The sequence below is a fragment of the Cheilinus undulatus genome, linkage group 8 (assembly GCF_018320785.1).
Source record: "Cheilinus undulatus linkage group 8, ASM1832078v1, whole genome shotgun sequence".
Taxonomy (NCBI): Eukaryota; Metazoa; Chordata; class Actinopteri; order Labriformes; family Labridae; genus Cheilinus; species Cheilinus undulatus.
The window spans coordinates 4,017,643-4,042,491 of NC_054872.1; positions in this window are offsets into that span (position 1 = coordinate 4,017,643).

A 24,849-nucleotide genomic window follows, 5' to 3' on the forward strand; every position below is an offset into this window, starting at 1 on the left:
AGTTTGCAATTTATCAAATCACCTCACCAAATTTTCCGCCTATTGTTGCCACTTAAAACCCATCTTTGCATTTTTGCCACTTTTGTCTAATTTCTGCCACTTTTTACCTTTTTGTTTGTTTCAAAATTGCATTTTGACACCTTTTACCCCATTTTTTTTGCCATTTTAACCTAATTTTAGCTATTTTCAACCAATTTTAAATCTGTTTTTAAGAAAAGGGATTTACATTTTTAAGAAGGCTATTTACTAGAGCAGTGGTTTTCAAACTTTTTTTTGCCCAAGGCACACCTAAGGTTAAGCCAAAATCTCAAGGCACACCATATTTAAATCAATACAAAATAAACTTTTAAAATAATGTTACAGTCAAGGTGGCCTAAAAGGGGAGATAAAAGGGAGAGGTTTCTGGGGCCCAGACAACAGGGGGATCATGGAGATGGCAAAAGTGGGCAAAAGGTGGCAGGAATGGGTTAAAGGTGATGACAAAGCATGGCAAAATTGGGCAAAAAGTGGCTAAACAAAGTCAGAAATGGGCAAAAATTGGTAAAAAGTGGCCAACCAATGGGTTGAAATTGGCCAAAACCTGTTGAAAGTGTCAAAATAGTGGCAAAAGAGTTATAATCGGCCTAAAAGGATTAACAGTGTAAAAAGGTGGTAAGAATGGGATAAAAGTGATAAGAAAATAGGGCAAAAGTGGGCAAAAAATGGCCAAACAGTAGCAAAATTGTGTGAAAAGTGGCTACAAGGTAGCAAAAAATTGGTTAAATCTGGCAAAAAGTTCCAAAAAAGGTAGCAAAATGGGTTAAATTTGGTAAAAGGTTCCTAAAGAAAAAGGTAGCAAAATGGGTTAAATGTGGTAAAAAGTAAAAAAAAAAAAAAAAAAAAGGTAGCAAAATGGGTTAAATGTGGTAAAAAGTTAAAAAAAAAAAAAAAGTGGCAAAAATAGGTCAAAAGTAGTAATAAGAAATGGCAAAAATGGGTAGAAAAACTGATTAACTTGATTAAAAATTGCACAAATTAATAGCTAGCCATGCTTTCAGCTCTTAATGAGGTAGCTGTTAGCCAGGATGCTAGCACCAGTGCTACTGATCCAACACACATGCACTGATATCATCAATAAATCCCAACAAGGTGGCCCCATGGCACACCTAGACTTGCCTTAAGGCACACTAGTGTGCCTTGCTACACCAGTTGAGAACCGCTGTACTAGGGCACTAAAGAATACAAAAATGTATTAGTTTATTTGATAGGAGTGGTTATTAATCAGGTTAAATATAAAACATGGTTATGACAGCTTAACTATACAATGGCCCATGGTTTTGCAGACCTCCATGGGCCCCCAGTTCGTCTGGAAAGCTCACCCATTTAAAGCCCCCCCCCCCCATGGGCGACCTTGTCTGCACCTGACTATTCTTGAATTGTGCATGCCTGTGTTCAAACATCTCCAGATACAGGGGGGGTCTCTGGCACCTTTATTTTCTGGGTCGCAGGTTTAAAAGGTAGAGAACCCCTGCTTTAGGGGACATGTGCAGAAAAAATAGTTATGGGAGCTCATTAGAAACGTTCCTGTGTGCATGGACGGGCTTTGTGTGAGTACAGTAAACTTTTTTAGTCCAGGTCTTTTTTGGGCTCCATAGCAACCGGAGACGATGCTCGGAATGATTTTTACATTTTTTAGCACATCAAAACATTTCACCTCACCTCAGTCCATCAGTCATAGGTGATGCATCCCAACATTTTTATTTTGCTTTTTTGAAGCTGTGTTTGGGCCGCAGTATTCCTGCACAGACTGCAGCAGAACCAGTTCTCCTACAGACTTTTACAGGTCTTTACTAAAAACTGTGTCTGATTGAATGGAGTAGCATTCCTAGATGTCTTGCAGGTTTGTTCTGCAGCAGCTCACCCAGCAGGCCTCTCTCCTCCCGCTCACCGGGACTAATCTGAGCCGGAATCTTAATCTGGTTGTTTCTGCATATTCTGATCCCCGTCACAGCAAACAGGCAGAGAGAGTGCTAAAATCCTTAATATGAAAACAAGAATGAACTCTGAAGAGGACTAATGCTAAACGCTAAACCGGTTTATGTAAGTGCAGCTAAACAGGAGAATTATCAACAAAATACGTCACAAACGTGAGGACAGAGTGATCAGGAGGAATAGGAAGGATGTGATAGATCTTATTTCACCTAATGATTAGCCCCGCCCTCTGATACCATGAGCCAATCATTGTTCATGCATCTCCACACTCTGGATTGAAGACCGTCCAAAGATAAACGTTAGAATTGTTCAATTGAAATTGAAACAGTTAAAACTTGCATGTATGGGCACCACCTCCGGATCCAGTTCTGGTCCTTTGGGGGCAAACCTCGGTCAAAGGGTTTATTATTCTGCTTGTAGTTCATTGGACTTTTGAAGGCCTCAGCAAACTCAGAAAGTCAGGAAATTTTTGCCAGTGCACAAGGTCTTGTGAAAATAGTGCTACTTTGTGCCTATTTCAGATTGGCTCAACAGCACCCACAAACATTTTTTAATATAGAGGCCCCCTTCTTTGACTTTGTCCTAGGTTAATGGAATTTGGTGGGTAGATTTGGCTTGACATGCTCTACAATAAAGCCTCTTGGAGCAATACACTAGCTCCAATAGGAAATCTGCCATTTTGAATAAATTAGTCAAAATTGGGGCATTTCGGTCAATTTCCAGGGATGCTTTAAATATTTCATTCTCCTAGGGAGTTCTTCCAATCCAGCTCAAATTGAAGTCACTGGTAAACAAGACTTCAATGATTGAAAGCTGTTTAAACCGTGTTTAAAACTAAAAGGGCGTGGCCATGGCGAGCTTTCAAATTTGCATATTTGTAAGGAACAGGAAGTAGCTCATAGCTCAGCTGTGCATGGTCCAATCTGACTGGAACTTACCATGAATGTAGCAAGTTTAGACATGAACACATTGTGATATAGTCATATTTATGGATCATTATTGTTACTGAAGGATGTTCTCATTTATTTACATTTACCAGGCCTTTTAAAAGTGTGACTTTTAAAATGATAGTAGTTTTTTCTTCCTGCTTGATATTAAGCCTAACTGAGTGAATATTTTCCATCTGTAGGACTGTTTGGAAGCTGCAACAGTCCATCGACTGAATTTACGGGGAGGAACAAAAGTTATCGCTGTGCTGATAACGACAAGGAGATCCAAGGAGTGACCTGATCTGAAAGGCTGCCGACTCTTCAGTAAAGACATCTTTCACTCTTGATCCACAACCGCTCCCCACTCTGGAACTCTGACTGGATTTATGATCCACCAAAGCACACCACAGGACTTTTAATGTTGTGATGGTTCCTTGAAATAAGCTTTCTGAGGCCTCGCAGCATGGGGGCCCATGAGGGTCAGTTAAACATGGTCCATATAATGCCAGACTACGTAGTCTCGGCCCGCACAAAACCAGACTGTGACAGATGAAACATGAATAACAATCATCTTTGGAAACATTCAAACCTGACAAGAAAGAGTTAAAAAACAAACAGCTCCAAAAGTTCAGGAAGATTCATGCATGTAGAAAACTGTCTGAGAGCCAAAAATGTTCTCTGTGCTCCGATTACGTATCCTTGCTCCTGGCCTCTCCCTTAAAACTCTGACTTCATTTTGGTTTTTAAAAGCAGACAAACTATTCAGCTATCTTTGCTGGATTCACTTTTTTGCTGTCTTTGACAGATTTAATAATTACTGACAAAGTCTGATGATGATGTTTGGCTCTCTCTTTACCATATGTGTGTATGTGAGAGAATGTCGGGACTGTCTAAGTGAAATGCAGCAAAACAACAAGCAGAGTGTTTTCACCCACTCCTCTCAGGGCAGACTTTTTTGATTTGTACACAGACTGTAGAAAGAATTGGACAAACCCTGTGTGACGTCAGTCGTCTGCTTACAATAGCCAGACTCAAATGGCTCTTGAAGCCAATCTGTGGAGGCTTCCATATTGAAATAGTGGTCTCAACCAAAGTTTGGATCAACCTTACGGCCCGCCCACTATTCTGGTTGGCAAAAACTGAGCCTCTGCCTGCTGAGCTATCTGTCAATCAAATGAGACGCGGCAATCAGCTTTCATCCTAAATATAATCCAAACAATCGTGGTACAAAAAAAATTCACCCCCCCCGTACAGCACAAGAAGACTCTAGCTAATGAGACACGTTTGGTGTTTTGAACCAGGCTGTAAACCAGTTTATTTCTAGTATCAAAACCAGTTGTTTAACATGTGTGCAGACGGGACTTCCGGTGTTCCTGCAGCCAGCCTCTAGTGGACACTCACGGTATTGCAATTTTTGGCACTTCCGTATTGGCTTCATTTTTCAGGACCGAAGGTTGCTGCTTGGTTTTGTATTGCAGTTTTGTATTGCTGGGCGTTCGTGTCGCGTGCTGAAAGTGGCGTTAGTGCAAACCCCTATTGTTGTATGAAGCTCTTTTTGGGACCGATAGGTAAGATTAGTACCCCTAAGGAAGAAGAGTATGTTTTTTGGGACCTTTTCCAACTTTTGAAAACACCAATAAAAAGGCGTGCCGTGCTATACCGAACTGAACGGGCTGCTTGGTGGAAACGACCTTTAATAGTCATAAACGTGCAGTCTGATCTCTCAGCCTTGACAACGCAATAACCAATCCTCGCAGGTTAGCCGGATTAAAAGCTAAACATAGAGACTGATTCATGCATGCTTTAGGGGAAACTAAATGTCAGGAGTCTCATAAAGCAATAGGATCAATAAAGACGATAAAACCACGGCTGAGAGGAGATAAAGCAGACAATAAAGTCATAAATGAAGGAAACTCTTTTGTGCAGCATATCCCGTCAGACCAAGGCTGTCCAAGGTTCTGCTGTTATTATCTAATCTGATCAATAAGTCAGGTGTTAACATAACAGCTAGATAGGGGGATTACCTCAGTAAACACAGCTCACCGTTTCAGGAGCTCCTGCTGCAAACATGAAGAGAAAATGTCTGAAATGACATCCCATAATCAGCTAAGATTCACAGGAAGCATCCCTGCCCAGTTTAACACCCCTTCTTTTGACACAATTCAGACTGCATGACATTTAACCACAGTGATCCCCCACTTCATTGTGTCAGTAAATCTATAGGAATCTGACATTAGACTGATATGAAGGGGGCTTTCTGGGGGCTTTGACCTTTAAAAAACAGACTCTGTGAGCTTTAGCGTTGGCTCACACCTGGATGTTGGTCTCTGCAGGTCATCTCTGCGCCATTCTGCACTTTCTGTCTCACCGTCCCCTCATAAATTCCACCTTTGAGCATCTCCAACTTCGCTTTATTGGCTCTGAATCACACGAAGAGGTCGATCTAACACTGAGGAAGAAACCAAGTTTAACTCTCACCTGACCGATCGACTCATCGTGTAGGAATATTCTGGATTAGAGTTTTTACTCAGCTGTTTGTCTTGAGCTCTGTTACTACAAATCACGTCACTGTGAACACAAACAGACCTCACAGAATCCTCCAATCCTCTTTGGATTCCTGACCCAATGAAAGCGGCGTTTGTTTCTGAGCTGTTTTGGACTCCCGACTCTGTAAACACTCATTTCTTCTGTTTTCTTTGACTCTGAAAAATTAACACCTAAATAGGGAGGTTACTGTAGGTCAGGGGTCATCAACTCCATTTTCACAAGAGCCAGTTTTTCTGCAGGAGCCGGATGCTGAAACAAAATGAAATAAAATCTGTATCGCTGTCTAATTCAAATATTTCTTGTAAAAATATCTTTTCCTTCCAAAATGAATGGAACTTTAAGCATTTAACAATGAGATCAGTCCATATCGCTTTGACCGTGTCAGGTGTGGGCATCAGGCTAGAGATTACTGACTGGACTAAGTCGTAGGGTGAATATTTAATAAGAACTATATTTATTGCAGATTAGCTTTGAAGTGAGCCATGGTTCTGCTGACCCCTATAGTGCCCCCATGTGGCAGGAGTGCATGACCTGGATTATTCCTTTATGTAGTCTATAGCCGTGTTTCCATCAGGTGGTCCAATTTGATTGAGTACTTGGTATGGTTCGTACGTTTCACCCCTGAATAGTTTGCAGACACCCGTACCCTCGCTTGGTGGGTGAGTTGGAGAAAAAACGAGTGACAGAAATCAGTAAGGAATAAGCCGATAACTGTTGTTTTTAAGGTAAGCTGAGTTAGCCACGGTCACAGATCCTCAGCTGATAGAATACATGTACAGAAACGTTTTGAGTCGTAACGGTACGATAATGTGAATATATCTAGTCCAGTGGTTTTCAATCATTTTTGTCTAAGGCACACCAAAACCATATCTCTACAAAATAGCCCCTCACAATAAATCGAGTGTAAAGTGTTAGCTCAGGCAGGCTATGGGGTCAAGTGCTGCCAAATAATTGAAATCAGATGATCTACAGAAAGTCCTCGTCAGCTCATCAAGCTGATGCACTTTTGGCATGCTATTGGCAAATCGTTCTCATGCTGCAATCTCTAAAGCCTGTCTACACTTCGCTGCTCCCTCTGCAAGCTGCTTTTTACATCCCTCCTCCACCCCAGCTACCTCTGACTTCATCAGTGTCATTCAGTGGTGGACAAAGTGTTCACATCCAGTACTTGAGTCAAAGTATTGATACTCATGGTCGAATCTTACTCAAGTAAAAGTTAAAGTCGGTGAAATTTTACTCAAGTTAAAGTACTAAAGTACATTTTCTAATATTAGTACGTTGCTGTAATGTTTTCTCAGTGCTTTTAGAGAACCCTGTAACTCTCTGAAACCATCTAATGTTGTACTGACTTACATGTAGAACCACTCTGCTACAAAAAGTCCATAAAAACACCTGTAAAAACTTCACCATAAAAATGCAATCAAAAACAATTAGGACAACTATTGTCATCTGATTTTTTTTTCTTGCAATGCAGAAATGTAGTTTGTTCGTGGTGTACACAGAAGTCATTTGAAATGATATGAATCATTCCTCATTTCTGAAATCTCAACATCGTTGCCGAGTTTTGTTTGAATGAAGGCGGGAGAGCTTGCTACACAGAGTGAGGACGTAGCCTATTTGCAAATCCCCTCCAGGTGTGAGCGGTGATTGTGATTGGTTCCTTTCAGTGAGGACCACAGTGTGTGGCTAATTGCGTTTAGAAAAGAAAAACACCAACGTCTGACTACAAAGCTAGGCTGAACCTAAAAGGACCAGTAACAACAAGCTTCCTAGAAAATGTAGTGAAGTAGAAAGTACAATATTTGTCTTTCTAGTGGAATCTAGTGGAGTGAAAGTCATAAGTTTCTAAAAAGACAAATACTCAAGTAAAGTACAAATACTGAAAAAATGTACTTAAGTACTAACCTGACATGCCAGATGGATGTGTTTCACACATCCATCTGGGAAAGTTTCAATAGGAAACATTTGAGAAAAGGCTGAGGATTTGAAAAAAACTCAGAGTGATTGGAAGAACATTCTGTCTGTCACATCTCCACGGGCCAATAAGAGCAACAAAACACGTGACGTAGCTGCTATCGAGCTCTGCGTGCATAGCTAGTGAGGAATAACGTGAAACATGGCGACTATAGACATGTAAGTACACGACTTTTGTCGTTTTTGAAAAGAAAACAACTCACTGCTGTTCTTTGTTCTTCTTTTCATGAAGACATGTCATTAAGTTCTGATAAAACTGGCGCTTAAGCAGCATCCATGCTAATCTCTTCCTCCATAACTGCACCAGCTCTTGCTGCTGTTTGTTTACATAACGACTCTGCCGTGCCTGAAAGTACTGCCCCTCGTCGCTGATTGGTCCTGTCACTGTCTAACCAGGCCCAAACGGTTCAGACGGGAGCTTAACGAGATGGATTTGCCAGTAAAAAACAAGGAAACGGGCGTATCCATCTGCTTTGCAAGGTTACTTAAGTACAGTACTCAAGTAAATGTACTCTACCACTGGTGTCATTGAGCGACCAAACGACTAAAACGTGACCAAATTTAATGAATTTATCTTTAAGACTAAAGTAAATTTATATAAAAAAAAAAAATTTAAATGTATTTTTAAATTTAAAAAATACGTGTCAAAACTCCCACTGCGTGCATTTTTCCTCCAGTTGTTCCGGGAGTACCTGGATGCAGCCGAGGACCTCCACTTCACACAGGAAGTGGGAAAATCGCCACCATATCTCGTCTTCTAATACCAGAACTCACTTGAAATGAATGTCTTTTTCTTTTTTTTTCTTTCTCTGTGTCGCTGCTATGTTAATAGAGGCAAGTGCGCCACATAAGGAGATATAAGTAGACGAAAAATACGGGAGTTTTCAGACTAACAAGCACAGCGATAACATTACATTAATTTTAATAAATCGATTTATGATCCAAATTCACGTATCAGTGAGCACAGACATAATCTTCAACTGTAGATTGGCTGGCTGGTTGGATGCTGATGTCACCACCATGTTGCCAGAGGCAAGTCTGCTACATCATTCAATACAGTAAACAAGGATTGTGCATGTTTTCAGAATAAAAAGCTCAAACGACGAGATTACATGGATTCAATTAATCATTTATAATAAATGATCCGTGTCAAAATAATAACTGACAGTGAAACATAAAAGTAGAATCTGCTTTCTTGTATTTTTTTCAGTTAAATAAAAAGATGTACCATGATTTTAAATTAAATAATGTTATAAACAGTATTATACAGTTTCATATATGTAAAGATATTTTTTATTTTGAATATATATGTATTGATCTGATCGTTTAAGCTTTTTATTTGGAAAACTTGCACAATCCTTGTCTACTGTATTGAATGACATAGCAGACTTTCCTCTGGCAACATGGCAGTGACATTGGTGTCCGGCCAGCCAATCTCCTGTCGCATCGTATGCTGCGTTTGATTGTACTCAAAAATGGGATACATCCGACCTCCAAATCAGAAAAGTGCAATAGAACAGCCCTTCAACTCGGGACTCCGACTCGGGATTTCAGGTAGGATCCAAGCAGAATGACGTGATCGCAAAATGGCACCGCACACCGTGAGAGGTAAACAGAGTCACTTTCTCCTCAACTTTTACTTTTATGTGTCGTCTAATTTAGCATTTGTGTTACTACAGTACAGGCCTCTGCACAGCTCGCTTTGATGCCTGTTTAAGTTCAATGATGCATGCAGGATTCCCCTCGCTGGTGCGTTCAAGTCATACTTACAGCATATGATGTTTCTCTTTCTCTCTCTCCCTCAAGTGGTTAATTTATTTCCCCAGCAGGAATATTTGATCCTCGAAAACATCGAAACAAACATCAGCTTACTGCGGCCGGCCATGTTTTCTGAGTTTACGCAATGAAACGCATTTACCTTGGAAGTCGGAATTTCTGACCTGGATCTTTCAAAGTTCTAAGGACAATCGAACGCAGCATTATGTCTGTGCAAAGAGATACTTGAATTTGGACCATATGATTTATTAAAATTGATTTGCTTGTCTGTCTGAAAACTCCCGTATTTTTGGTCTACTTTAAATTCCCTATGTGGCGGACCTGCCTCTATTAACATGGCAGCGATACACGAATAAAACAGTGAAGGAGACATTCAGTTCAAGTGAGTTCCAGTATTAGAATATGGGGGCAATTTTCAGACTTCCGAGGCGAAGTGGAGGTCCTTGACTGCAGGTCCCTCTCACGTGTCCTTCCACCGCAGCATGGCGTCATCTTCAGATCAGCTGATTGGGTCTGCAGGCTTTGATGACCAAAGAAAGGGCTGCAAGTTCTCCGGCACAACTAAAATAAGAAAGCCTAGCACGTGGTGTGAAAAAGGGACAAAATCCATTATAATAGTAGATATTGTGAGTGAGTCAGCACCAACTCTCAAGAGACCATCATTTTTTCATACTAAAAGTTTTCACAAACCAGGTCTGACATTGTTAGATTTGGGGTTTTTATGGATCTGTAATCTAAAAACACGTCACGCACTAGAACCTTGCACACCGAGTCTGTTGTGTTTTGTTTATACTACAATAAATTTGTAGAATGTGGCGAATGTTGTTGGCCAAAATAATCATTTTTTGCTCTTCCCCTTTGGCTTCATTTTTCAGGACCGGAGGTTGCCGCTTGCTTACATCTGTGCCAAGTTGGAGAGACAGAGAGGAGCTTTTAATTTAGTCTCTGTTAGGAGACTTTGAGAGCGAACTTCTGCCCTTATCTGTTATATTTCCATGGCTGATATCCTCATAATACATGCTCAAACACAGTGTTCATGGTGAGGTTTTTAGTGCAAGAAGGGAGCAGAGGGGTCGAGTGGGGGTGAGTGAGAGAGAAGGAAGCAGCAGGGGCTGATCAATCACCGTCTAAATGACTTGGACTGTTGCAAAAATCTGCATAAAAGTGGAACCTGTTCCAAAAATAATGGTGGACGAATGTTTCAGTGTCAGTGTGCAAACATGATCAGAACAACAAGAGCTCTATTTTAACATGAGAAAAATTCTGACTAAAATAACAGACCCAGTGTGTAGAGACCTTCAGTTTGCAAAGGCCTTAGCTGTGCCTGGCTTTTAGTGAATAAGACGTTTTTCTAAAGAGGCTGATTTACATTAAAATGAACTTTTTCCCCAAACAACTGCTTCATGGCTCATTTACATGCACACAAACAGCAGCAGAGCAGAGACTCTGTGCTTTGTGTATTAAATGTTATGACGCTTTTTGACTCAGTTTAGTGGGCATAAAAGATAACCCACCAGTCCTTCAGGGAATCACACTCTGATTGTATAGGAGTCTGATAAAATGTTCTTACATCTCACTGATTTATTACCTCAGTAAACACTGTTCTAATGAATTTATGGTCCTGGTCTGCAGTCTCAAGGCTCAGTCTGATTTCTATCTTTACCCCTAGAAAGCAAAAAAGAACAGCAACATGTCACGTTTTGGGCCAGCATGCTTTTCCAAGTCTGAGGAAGGACCATAACTCTACATTATGATTATAATGATTCTCAAGGCATTCTGGGATATTTTCCACAAAACTTGGTTTGGAGTGTTCCGGGACCCCTTAACCTAGACAGGGAAAATGTGGGGCGAGGGTTGAGGTTGGGAGGGGCATAGGTTCATGCACAGGTGAGCATAGGTAAGCATGATGTTCATTTAGGAAACGATGGTCTATGGAGCTATTATTGTTGCAAAAGTATTTGCAAATGCGTACAAAGATCTGCGCACAAATCCACAAATGCGTGCACAGATCGCATTTGCAAATACTTTTGCAACAATAATAGCTCAATAATGGTCCCATTTCAAGTCAAAGACAGCAGAAAGGAGGAGAGGAGTCAGCGCCCCCTGGTGACTAAAAGATCAATAAACCAGCTTGTACTGAAGTGTAAACAAATGTAAGAGAGAAGTAGGACAGAGCAGTGGTGATAAATGATGTTTATTAGCAGCCATGTTCCTGTCAGTCTGACGTTTGTCTGTATAAAACTCTGACTGTTGCATAACATGGTTTAAACACGCTCAGTTCAGCAGAGGGTAGCATGGGTGGGGGTAATGATTGTGTACAGGCAGCCAGGTGACCCCTCCCCTCGTTAAAGGTGGGATAAGACTTATGCTCTGATAACGAGTTAAAGGAATGATAGAAAGGGTTTCATTCATGTCGTACATTCTGTTACACATCATCATCAGTCGACTTCCAAGCCCTAAAACTCTTAACTCAGTTCCTCCTACAAACTTCACTTTAGCTTTACAAAAGTTGACAAATCATTCAGCTATTTATGCTGGATTCACTGTTTTAACATCTTTGATAGATTTTTAAATAACTACTGTTAAGTTTGATGATGATTTTTGGCTTTCAGACTTCATCATATGTGTGTGATAGAATGTTGTGACTCTCTTTGTGAGATCAAAGCAAATATCTCCTGAAGAACAGCATAGCAACAACGGGCAGAGCTAACATGGTTGGTTCATCCTGCAATTGTTTCCTATTGGTTGTTTTTTTGTTCGTTTGTTTTTTAACCCTTGTAACATTCATGTGCTTTTACCATCAAGACTGTCAGAATGTCATTATGTTTTGGATTGTCTTTATCACAGCTTCACTTTTAAAAACCTACCATCCTTCAGCTTTTCTGCTTGGAGGATAAAGAGGCTAAGACCAAGATAATTTTTATCCTATCTGTTCTCCAGCATGTATGGTAGAGGATTAGGGCCATTGTGAAGTCAAACTGGGAAAAGAAAAAAAAACGCAAAGCCACAGTTCCGCCCAGCCGGAAGGAACCAATATGGTGAGTTCGTACAGCACGGACCATAAAAAGCGACGCACACCATCCCGCAGCATCAGCTGACCAGCCAACAATGAGCGAATGAGTGAATGGAACTGAGAAACAAAGTTTGAAGAAGATAACTAACCTGCCCATGGCAAGCCTGTGCGGAAGTGGAGAGTCTATGAACAGCAGAGAGGCAGCCGGTAAGACGGCAAGCTTGATAGAGACTGTCGGGGAGGGGGGGGTTTGTTGTGCTTTAAAATGGTTGTGCTGCCGTTGCTAATGTTGCTAATGCTTACGTAGCCACCGGGTCAGTCGCCCAGTTACATGTGGCTCAAATGATTAACGTGTGGTTGCTGTACTTATGGTGTTGTTTTTCTTATTTCATTTGACAGTACATTGCTCTTGTGACTATTAAGTGCAATTAAAGGGCCTCAATTTACCTTAAGTCTCATTAAGCTCAGACATAATTGCATTATTTGCGGATGTGAAAGGATTTCATATTGAACACATTTAGTAATTTATTTAAAACAATGTAAAAGGTAAAAACCATAAAAAACATTCTGCAGTTTAAAAATACATGAGTTCAAGATGTAAGATAAAACATTTCATGATTTCATGTATCTAAATTGGTCTGTTTAAATAAGTGTTAAACATCAGAGTAAAAATTTAAGATGCAGACATTAAACTGTAAACAGTACGTTTAAACAGTAGTTAAAAACATGATTAATGTAAATATTTACTGGTTACATTGTCTAAATTGAAGCAGGATCATAAGAGATCACTTTATTTGCACTTAAATGCTTATTTTAGCACCCTTAGGGGGAGGGATGCACAGTGGGTTATTTAGATGGTTATTTTGTTGGGTTTCTGCTACTAAAGATATGAATTTGCAATTACAGCGCATGCACATTATAAATAATGTTTTCTTTTCTTCTTTTTTGTGAATCTGTTATTTAAAGGTTTTCACCTATTTCAAGACCTACCTCTTAACCAAGTCTGTCACTTGCAACTGCAAATAAATGAAGATAGAAAGAGAAGAGAACCTGCTTGGTCTTTGAGTGGAATCCAGTTTAAAATCTGCATTTAACTTATCCATCCCCTTCAAGTGGGGAAACCGCACAAATTAAGGCAAAACTTGACAGCCATTAAAAAAACTTTTGAGACTCAATGTGTTTTTTACCTCTGCCAAGGAGGTTGTAAGATCAGGTGGGTTTGTTCAATTGTTTGTTTGTTTGTTGTTAGCAACATAACTCAAAAAGTTATGGATGGATTTTGATGAAATTTTCAGTAAATGTCAGAAATGGCATAAGGAACTGATTAGATTTTGGGACTGATCTGGATCACCGGCTGGATCCAGGAATTTTTGAAAGGATTCTGAACTATTGGGAGATAGGGCTAATGGCGGAGGTCTGCGCTGTTATCACTTTACACAAGGAGATGGCAGAAATGAGTAACTTCCATCCCAGCAGCACTTCTTGGTGTGTTTCTATTCAAAGTTTTGGAGTTTATAGAGTTTGAAAGACGCAAACCCAGTCAAGGAGACAGGTCGGCGTGTAACAGAGAGAAAGGCAATGAATTGTAGTGAGAATACTCACAATGCTGGGAGGAATAGAGGAATATTCATCCTCTGCCATGACTTCCAGTCGTCTGGTGAGTCCATGGGTGAGACTGTCAGTGCATCTGTTGGCACCGGCAGTCAATGTTTCCACCATTACAGTCCACACATAGTGAAGCCATTGCTTTACCTCACCATGTGCCCACCCCACCGGGGAGGGAGTAAGTGGCGAATTGGATTTTGGGAGTGATCTGGATCACTGCCTGGATCCAGGAATGTTTTTAAAGGATTCTTTGCTATTGGCAGATAGGGCTGAAGGTGGAGGTCTGCACTCTGTGAGTGCCTTTCTAGTTTTACTTGTGAGAAAAAAGTCGGAATTCTGAGATTAAAGTCTGAATTCTCAGTTTTTTCTCACAACACAGGATCAGGTCTTGAAGGTTAAAGATAACAAATGCTACATCAGGTTTGAATGGGTTTAAAAATCAAATCCAAGAGTAGAAATACAATTAGAGCCCAGAGAAAGTTTTGAGAGAAAAATCAGAGTCAGTTTGACAAACAAGCAGAATCAACCTGCATGAGAGGAGAATGGATTGCACAGACTCAGGTTTGAATGGAAAGACAGGAAAAATCAGAGACTAAAATCAATGTCAGGATCTCAGAACGTTAAAAATATGCTCTTGAGGTTTGCAATAAAAAGACTCCACAGATTTGTTTGATCCTTGTATCTGGCCGGTCAGTCACTGGATCTAAATGTCAGTCATATTTCTCAGTAACTAACTGATGGTGTTGACACTGATCTGATTGGAGTAGAGACAAACGTCACCTCAGAATCATCCATCCCCTCTCTTTAATGAGTTTGAGGCCTATTGATGCCAATGTGCTAAAGTAAAAGAACATCCTTATGACTGAAGCATTTCTAGAGCGATATGTTAATATGGTAAAATCCATCCATCCATCCATCTTCATCCGCTTATCCGGAGCCGGGTCAGGGGGGTAAGCAAGTCCACCCAGTCGTCCCTTTCCCCAGAGAGATGGTGAAACTCCTGCTGGAGGATCCCGAGGCGTTCCCAGGCCAGACAGATATTTAAACCTTCCACCGAGTTCTGGGTCTTTTCCTGAGGTCCACGGAAAGGCGACCAGGAGGTGTCCTGATCAGATGCCTGAACCACCTCAGCTGGCTCCCTCCAACGGGAGGAAGGAGCAGCGGCTCTACTCCTAGCTCCCTACGGATGTCTGAGCTCCTTACCCTATTGCTAAGGCTGAGCCCAGCCACCCTCTGTATGAAACTTTGGCTGCTTGTACCCACAGTCTCATTCTGTCGGTCATTACCCAGAGTTCATGACTATAAGTGAGGGTTGGGAGGTAGACTGACCGGTAAATTGAGAGCTTCGCCTCTCGGCTCAGCTCCCTCTTCACCTCAACGGTCTGGCACTACGCCAGCAGTACTGCAGGTGTTGCGCCAATCCGCCTGTCAATCTCACGCTCCCTTTTACCCTCACCTGTGAACAACACCCCAAGATACTTGAACTCATTCACTTGAAGCAAGGACTCACTCCCCACCTGGAGGGAGCAATCCACCGTTTTTGGAGGTCCCAACACTCATCCCAGCCACTTCACACTTAGCTGCAAACCATCCCAATGCCATCTTAAGGTCCCCAGCCTGTCCATGAAAATCACAAACAGAATCAGAGACAAGGGACAGCCCTGGCGGAGGCCAACACGCACCGGAAACATGTCTGACTTTGTGCTGAGGATGGAGACACAGCTCTTAGGGACCTGATGGCTCACCTCAGCAGCCCCAGGACCCCATACACCCGAAGTACCCCCCTTGACCTCACAAGGGACACAATCGTAGGCCCTCTCCAAGTCTACAAAACACATGTAGACTGAATGAGCAAAATCCCATTCTCCTTCAAGAAGTCCTGCAAAGGTACAGAGCTGGTCCACGGTCCCACAACCAGGCTGGAATCCGCGCTGTCCCTCCTGAATCTGAGGTTCGACAATCAGCCAGAGCCTTTTTCCAGCACCCAAGAGTAGACTTTTCCAGGGAGGCTGAGGAGTGTGATTTCCCCCACATCCTCCAGTCCCCCTTTTTCATAATGGGGATGACCACTCCGGTCTGCTACTCCACAGGTACTGTCCGAAGTGTGCCAGCCACGACAGCCTAACAATTTCCAAAGCCTTCAGCATCTCAGGGCGAATCTCATCTACACCTGCCACCTTGCCATCGGGACATTTATGACGACCTCGGCAGCCTCCGACAAGGATATAGAAGAGCCATACCCCGGACCCTCAGACTCTGTCTCCCCCTCGGGGGATGCACTGGCTGGATTAAGGAGTTCCTCAAAGCGTTCCTTCCGCCACCCAACAACACCCACAGTCAGGGTCAGCAGTTCCCCACTCCTGCTGAGAACAGCCTGAGAAGAAACCCCTGCTTTCCCCTCCTGAGTCTTCAGATAGTTCACCAGAACATTCAGTAAAAGTGTAATACAATAAAAGTTCAAATAAAAATAATGAAATCAGCAGGGTGTAAGCAGTAAAGAACTTTATTTCAGCTGAAAAGGGTCGTCTTTTTAACAACTAAATCTGAATGATGTTCCCCGTGGTCAGTCCAGACCCTCAGCTGCTAGAATATGTTCATAGAAATGTTTGGAGCTGTAATGGTACTAATAAAGACACAAGATGAAGCTGGGCTTTTACAGTAGATACCACAGTTAGTGATGAATCTAAGGTCATTTTTACACCTGACAGTCTGGGGGACTCGGTCCGTTTTGGAACTGATTGCAACATTGTTGCACTTCCCTTTGGTTTGGTTCACATTCACACTGCTCTTGGTCAAACGGACCAAACCGTCTGAACACCTACAACCTGTGCCTGTTAGGGGCTCTGTCGTCACAAACAAACGGCAACCAAGAAGAGAGCAGAAGAAGATGAAACCGGGAAATCTACCCCCTTCCGCCAGTCTTTTTTTTCCCACATAAACAATAAAAAACACTGAATTTACGCTCTTTGGGTTTCTGCTTTTGCATTGGGGCATTATAAGCAGCCAGCAAGGCGGTGAGCTGTCTAGCATGTCTTTCTTTACACGAGGCAAATAAATAAGCACCAACTACAATGTGTTGCTATGGCTACACAGATGCCAAGCAAGGTACTGACATGTATTTGAGTGTATCAAATCACATATAAATCTGTATAATATTACACTTTATGCCACTTTCTGCCTTTGGTTCACAAGTTGGTCCACTTTGCTTTCACACCTCAAATGAACCACACTAGGATTCGTTTGGAAATGGACTGAGACCTCCTGTTTTCAAGCGGACCAGAGTCCACTTGTTTGGTCCGTACCGGAGTTCATGTGAGTTTTCATACCACTCCAAACAAACCGGACTATCCAAGAAAATGGACCAGAGTTTGTTAAAAGCGGACCAAACAGCTCTGGTGTGAATGTGCCCTAAACCTCTCCTTCCTCTGCCTAACACTGTAGTGCCAACTCGCCAGAACCGGGGTGTAAACAGGAGCTACCTCTGAGTCATGAATGTTGTGACACATTCTGATTAGGAACGATTGTTTCATTCAAGGCCAAACCATGATTGCCTCCTCCTTCCCTCTCCCCTGCTGGTCTGCGTTCACATCAGTAACATGGCTCTGTGCTAGAGCTGCTGAGAGAATCGACTTTCTGGTGTTATTAAATTATTTTCATTCAGAAATTTGTGTAAATCTCTGTTCAATTATCAGGGGTTCTCTTTAAACATGTGAACATTTAACCAAAGTAGTGTTTAATAAGACAAATGTTTCATTTCATTTTTGAAGCAATAATTACGTTTCTCTAGTTTTGTATGTGTACATGTCTATAAATAAATCATAGCTGTACCGAGGGCTTGCTGATAGAAGTGTGAAGAGCTTCGCCATAGTGGGAGATCTCTTCTGCAAGCATGGTGAATCTCAACGGAAAAGAGTCAAGGTCAAACCACAAGGGACTTTTTGTGTGAACTAGTGAACTCTCAGGTCCTGTAAATGTGGTAGACTCTGTGGTAGAACTTTGTCTAAATTTAAACTTAAATAGGGGGGACTTTCCATGAAGATTCGTCAGCAACACCAGTTATAAAAAGGGCCTCAGTTTGCCGATCGTCTGTCTCTTGCAGACTCAAACATGCTGGCTCGAGTTGCGTGCACATGGGCGATAACTGTCGGTGAGCAGACCAGTTAAGGATTGTAGCTACACTGATTGGAAAGAAAACCCCTCTTCCAATGACAGTATAGAAGCCAACGAGTGCTAACCAAAAACTAGAAAGTTTATGGTTGAAAGACATAGAAGTCGATGTGATCCTGACTGTAACATGGTTCACTGAAAGCAGAGTCAGCCAATCAGAATACACAGATTCTATGACCTGAGGTGAAATTGACCCCAGGAGCTATCCTCCGTGGTTTCAACTCATGAGGGTTTTTGATCATATTTTTATCTTTTACTTCTTTTTTCTTTTTACTATTTTATATTTTTGTTACCTTTATACTTATTTTGAACCAACATGTTTGCTTTTGCTTTTGAATTGATTTTTACATCATTTTTATCCTTGTAGTTTTGATGCATTTTTGGCTGAGTTTAAAAAAATTAAAATGTTTTTTTTTAAAAAGCCTCTGGTTGTCAAGTAAACTGTTGGAGTAACCTCACACACCAGGCAAGATCCCTCCACGAATGTAGGATCCATGATCCCCTGCTCTAACACCAGTGGTCCAAACAGTCGGGCTCTACGCTGAAGAGGTCTACGGTAGACCACATCCTGGCACTTCAGGTCCTCATTGAGGACTTTTATGAATTCGTTGGAAGGTTCATTACAGCCTGTGTTAGACTCAGTGAGCAGAAATGCTGTCTAGAGGATTCTGGAGCTCCGCGGAATCCCACTTCCACCCACTTTTCCAAAGGTCAGCTATGGCCTACCAATATGGCAAAAAAACATCCGACATCCCCGGCTTCATCAACATTCCATCCTCTACGTTTGCAGATGAGGTCGTACTTTAAACCTTTAAAACACTTCCGTCCTTGCCTTTGATGATATCATCCATTGAAGCTTACAAAACATTCCCTCCTTTGAGTGTGAAGCAAACGGCAACGTCTGGTCCTGAAAAATGAAGCCAATGCAGATGTGCAAAAATTCAAATACCGCAAGTGTCCACTTGAGGCTGGCTGCAGGAACACCAGAAGTCCTGTCTGGACACATATTAAACAGACAGTTTTTACACTAGAAATAAACTGGTTTACAACCTGGATCAAAATACCAAATGTGTCTCATTAGCTAGTGTCTTCATATGCTCTCACTGGGGGTAATTTTTTTGTACCAATATCATTTATATTATATTTGGGAAAAACCTCACTGCCCACTGATTGGCGCGCTTCATTTGATTGACAGATAGCTCGACAGGCAGAGGCTATGTTTCTGTCAATCAGAATGTTATCTAGCTAGCTGACAGGAAGTCGAGCTTAGTGGGCGGGCTGTAAGGTTGATCTATAGTTAGGTTGGGACAACGATTTCAATATGGAGGTCGCTGCAGATTGGCGTCAAGAGCTGTTTGAGTCCACCCATTGTAAGCAGACAGGTGACGTCACACAGGGTGTCCAATTCTTTCTACAGTCTATGGATTGGAGCAGGCCAGTCTTGGCCCCCAGTATTCATTCCGGTCTAACCAGTACCCTGCAGACAGAGGTGTCAAGCAACTAACTACAAATACTTCGTTACCTTACTTAAGTAGAAATTTTGTGTATCTATACTTTACTGGAGTAATTATTTTTCAGCCTACTTTTTACTTCTACTCCTGACATTTTCAAGCAATTGTCTGTACTTTCTACTCCTTACATTTTAAAAAAAACGTTGTTACTCCTATTTCATTTCAGCTTGTTTTCATTCCAGCTTGGCATCGTTCAAACAAAACCACACAAAAAAAAACCTATCCAGATACATCGCGCCATCCGCATAGAGTGAATTTGATTGTGGTTGGATGAGAAGTATAAACACAATACCATCCTGAAACCCTATTGGTTTGTACGTGATCCATTACACCTGCGCACATGACACAAATCACACTCTAGCAAGGAAATAGCAGACGTATGTAGCCTAGTATGAAGATGTCTGTGGCAGAGACTCAAGAGAACTCGAGCATACCAAGCACCAGCGAGGAGGTTGGTAGCCAGGAAGACCAATACTTACAGGCAACTAGTCATCATATCCTCTGTTCCATGAAACATGTTAATGCTCAGTAGTACACATATGTGGTTCTTGAATGTATTTGCACTGGACTCAAATGTGTTCATTTTCAATGGGCATAAATGCAACTGAAACAGGTGCATCCCAGATTTTTCAACATTAACACTTTAATATAACATTAAAGTCATTATGGCCTTTACAAAAATGTTTTTTTGGGGGGAGGTGGGGTAGTGCACTATCGGCCCCTGTGGCGCAGCCTAAGATTTTGTCCTTAATGGCATTTTTTCCCCCTTACATTACTTTTACTTTTACTTTTAAGTAGTTTTGAAACCAGTACTTTTACACTTTTACTTGAGTAAAAAGCTTGAGTTGATACTTCAACTTCTACTGAAGTCTTTTTAAACCCTAGTATCTATACTTCTACCTGAGTAATGAATGTGAATACTTTTGACACCTCTACCCGCAGAGATATCATTGGCATTATATCTGTATGATATGTTGTTTTTTCTTGATGTTTTAGAGCAGTGGTTCCCAACCTTTTTTCCTTAGGGACCCCCCTACTCATATTTAAGACCGCTAAGCCCCTCCAAGAAAAATGCCAGGACCCACTTAGAAAAAAAAATACACATCAGTTGTAATTGTTTTATGGACAAATTCCCAACATAACAGGGCTGCAGACACTCATTTTTGATAAAAGATCTATGTCAGAAAACACACTCAAAATTCTCAAGTTTAAAATGTTTTAAAAAGTTTTCTCAATTTATGAGAAATAAAAATTGTTCTTTAAATTGGAAAGTTGTAAATGTGCTTGACCCTATCACAGAACGTTTTACAATATAAAGCCCAAAAGTCAAAATCCAGCCACAGTTTTCAGTTTGGTTCTTGTGAATTTTTGACTTTACACTGTTATAACATTTTTTGTAAAATATTTGACTTTGTAAAGTCAAAATTTAAGATTTTGGAAACTCTGAAATTCTGAGGTTTTTTTTTCTTGTAAATGTATGACTTTATAGTCTCAAAAATTTAGATTTTTTTTCCACCCAAATGTGACTTTTTTGATAAGAAATGAACAGATTCTCTTGATTTTTGTAAACCACTATTTTAGAGAGTGATGAATTGGTTACAAGTAAATTACTTTATGCTGACAAACGCTCTCTTTCTGCAGGGATCCTTTCTTTAATACTGTCATACACTTGAAGAACAATCAGAGTCTGTCAGTGACAAAAATAAAACCCTTTAGAGGATGAACTCAGTTACGGCATGCTACTCTGTCAGTTACAGCCGGTTTCATGGCTGCAGATCTACTGGGGACGTTAAACTCAAAGATCCCAACAAGAGTCAGAGACGTTCTGAATGCATTTCCCTTAAACACACGTACCAGACACACAGAAATGATAAAGGAAGTTTAAATGGACCATTCAGTGAGTCTTCAGTGGAAATCTGGGACATTAACAACATCCAAACACTGACTGGATGTTAAACTAAATCTGGAAAAAAAGGAAAAGATCCCTCTGAGCTTTATGGACCCTTCAGGCTGGCAGCACACAAGACCATTTTAGACCCAGTCCTCCTCCAACAATCAAGGCGGCGTGGCCCAGTTAAAGGGGCGTGTTTGTGGAATCAGTGGGATTATTTTACTGCTCCTGGTCCAGTCCCATACTCCCTGATCCTGGATCATAAATATCAAACATGTTTAATAATTATGATTCCAGACCAGATTCCTTAACTGGGAATGCCAGATAGACTGTTCCACATATCCATGGTATCATGGGATGTATTTCTCCACCCATAGACGTGTTTGGGAAGGACTGGACCTTTCAGAAAAAAATCAGAAAGTGAGAGGGCCAAAGTTCTGTCTGTCTCAGTCATAACGGTCCAGTCAGAGCATGGAGACATCCTCCTGAGACCCTGCATAGTCACATGACAAAATCACAAACTGGATTTATCATGACATAGAAATCAGTTATCAACAAGTTCAATCAGTTATTACTTAATTTTACTGAAGTGGAAATTATGTAGCATTTTCATGTGACTTTAGGATATTTGTTTGGATGTTTGGGATATTTTTTCGGAAGAGTTCAGGCATTTTATGGCAATTTTGGAAAAAAATATGAATGTTGATGAATATGTAATTTATCTGAGTATGATTGGGATTTTTGGGGTGAATGGGGGAGGAGCTGAAATTTTCCAGAATTTTCAGGGAATTAGTTGGGATGTTTGGATTAATTTTCTGACACTTCCATGAAATTTTATTTTAATGTATTTGTGAAATTTTAGGAATTTAATTAGAAATGTTTGGGGTAATTTACCTGAAAGCTTTCAGGAATTTACATGTTATTTTGGGTGAAATTTGTATTTTCTGTTTTCCTAGCATAGGTCCTAGAGATGAGAGCTTAATGAAATAATAACCTGTGATAAATCCCTGTGAATAAGCCCAGAAAAATTCAGATTATCATTATCATCTGGACTAAGATGATATTTCTGTAATCTGGGGTTATCTATCCACTCTTTTGACTTTGGTTTCTCAGAAATCTTTGGAAATACAATGCTGTAAGTTTATGACTGTAACAACATGATGTCTGAGTTTATAATGTCAAAATATATATTTTTTAAGCTTGGAAATTTCCTTATTTTTTGATAAATTTTCCCACTGCTTACACTCAAAAAATCTGAGTCTGGTTTCTTGTAAATATACAACTGTATAATCTCAAAATTCTCAACTTTATCAAGTAAAAAAATGTTTTTTTTCAAGAAGTCAACAGATTATTATTTATTTATTTATTAATCTTTAAGGCTGGCCCTAATACGATGTTGTAAATTATGTTTCTAATCACGATTTTTTTTAATCATATATGTAAATCTAATTTGTGAGATGAGACCATAGCTGCAGACATCAGACATCCATAAACACACGCACACTCCCTACTATATTCTTTTAAACTGAACTCCATAAGATGTTTGCACTGAACAGTAAACCAATTTTATATTTTCCTGGATGAATTTCATGTAATGATAGAGACAAGGTGATTAAAAATGCTGCTGTATTCCAGCCTCACGATGCAGCAGGTTCCCTGTCTGGCCAAGCCTGCCCACAGAAATGACTGGCCCCCTGATAAACCCAGAGAATGGGCCCTGAAAAAAACCCAGAGAATGGGCCCCTGACAAAAACCCAGAGAATGGGCCCCTGACAAAAACCCAGAAAATGGGCCCCTGACAAACCCAGAGAATGGGCCCTGAAAAAAAACCCAGAGAATGGGCCCCTGAAAAAAACCCAGAGAATGGGCCCCTGACAAACCCAGAGAATGGGCCCTGAAAAAAAAACAGAGAATGGGCCCTGAAAAAAACCCAGAGAATGGGCCCTGAAAAAAACCCAGAGAATGGGCCCCTGACAAACCCAGAGAATGGGCCCTGAAAAAAACCCAGAGAATGGGCCCCTGACAAACCCAGAGAATGGGCCCCTGACAAACCCAGAGAATGGGCCCTGAAAAAAAACCCAGAGAATGGGCCCTGAAAAAAACCCAGAGAATGGGCCCCTGACAAACCCAGAGAATGGGCCCTGAAAAAAAAACAGAGAATGGGCCCTGAAAAAAACCCAGAGAATGGGCCCCTGACAAACCCAGAGAATGGGCCCTGAAAAAAACCCAGAGAATGGGCCCCTGACAAACCCAGAGAATGGGCCCTGAAAAAAACCCAGAGAATGGGCCCCTGACAAACCCAGAGAATGGGTCCTAAAAAATCCAGATGTGATTTTTTTTTAATGTCAGTGCATGTGTGTTGGATCAGTAGCATTGGTGCTAGCATCCTGGCTATCAGTTCCCTCATGTTGGAGCTGAAAAGCGTGTCAATCTTTTATTGGTTTCTGCTGTTTCAAATTATCAATTCGTGCCACTTTTTAACCTCTTTTCATCACTGTTACCTCTCGTTTTTCCACATTTGACACATTTTTTACACTTTTAACCTAATTTTGCTGCTTTTCACCCCTTTCCTCTACTTTTACTTAGCCGCTCATTTCTGCCACTTTTTAACAGCTTTTCACCATTTTCAGCCCTTTTCAACCCATTTGCTATTCTTTCCCCATATATACTGGATTATTCCAAATTTGCTACATTTAACACATTTTTGCTAATCTGTAACCACTTTTCAACATTTTCTTCCTGCCAATTTTTGCCACCTTTCACCCTTTAACAGCCTTTCACCATTTTCAGCACATTTCATCCTCTTTTGCCTTTCTAACCCATATCTGCTGCTTTTATCCAATTTTTGCCACTTTAAACCCATTTTTGCCAATTTTTCCCTTTTTGCAGCTAATTAATTTTCCCTTGACATTATTTCAGTTCCCTCTACTTTGTTCTCTGGCATTCTGACGTTTGTGCATGTCATGGCTCAGCTCTGAAGTCTAACATTACTCTCTAAGTCAGTGTTACTCAACCCTGCTCAACCAAAGAGCCAAACTGTTGAAAAATACATTTGCAAGGGGCCACAATCTAAGTGGTGAAAAGTGGCAAAAATGGGTTAAAGTGGCAATAAAAATAAGTTGAAATGGCAAAAAAGGCAAAAAAGCAGAAAAGAAGTGGCAAAAAATGGGTAAAAATGGTTTAAAAATGTGTGTGTGTGTGAGTGTGTGTGTGTGTGGGGGGTTCAAAAATGGATAGCAAAAAAATGAGTTACAATCGGCAAAAATGGTCAAAAAGTGGTAAAATGTGGCAAAAAATGAGTTAAAGGTGACTTAAATGGGTAAAAAGCAGCAAGTGTGGCAAAAATGGGAAAAACTGTCATTCACTGGCATTCAAAGGCAGCTTAAATGGGTGAGAAGTGGCAAATAATGTCTACAAGGGGAAAAAATGCAAATACCAAAAAAACAGGATAAAGAAGGCAAAAAC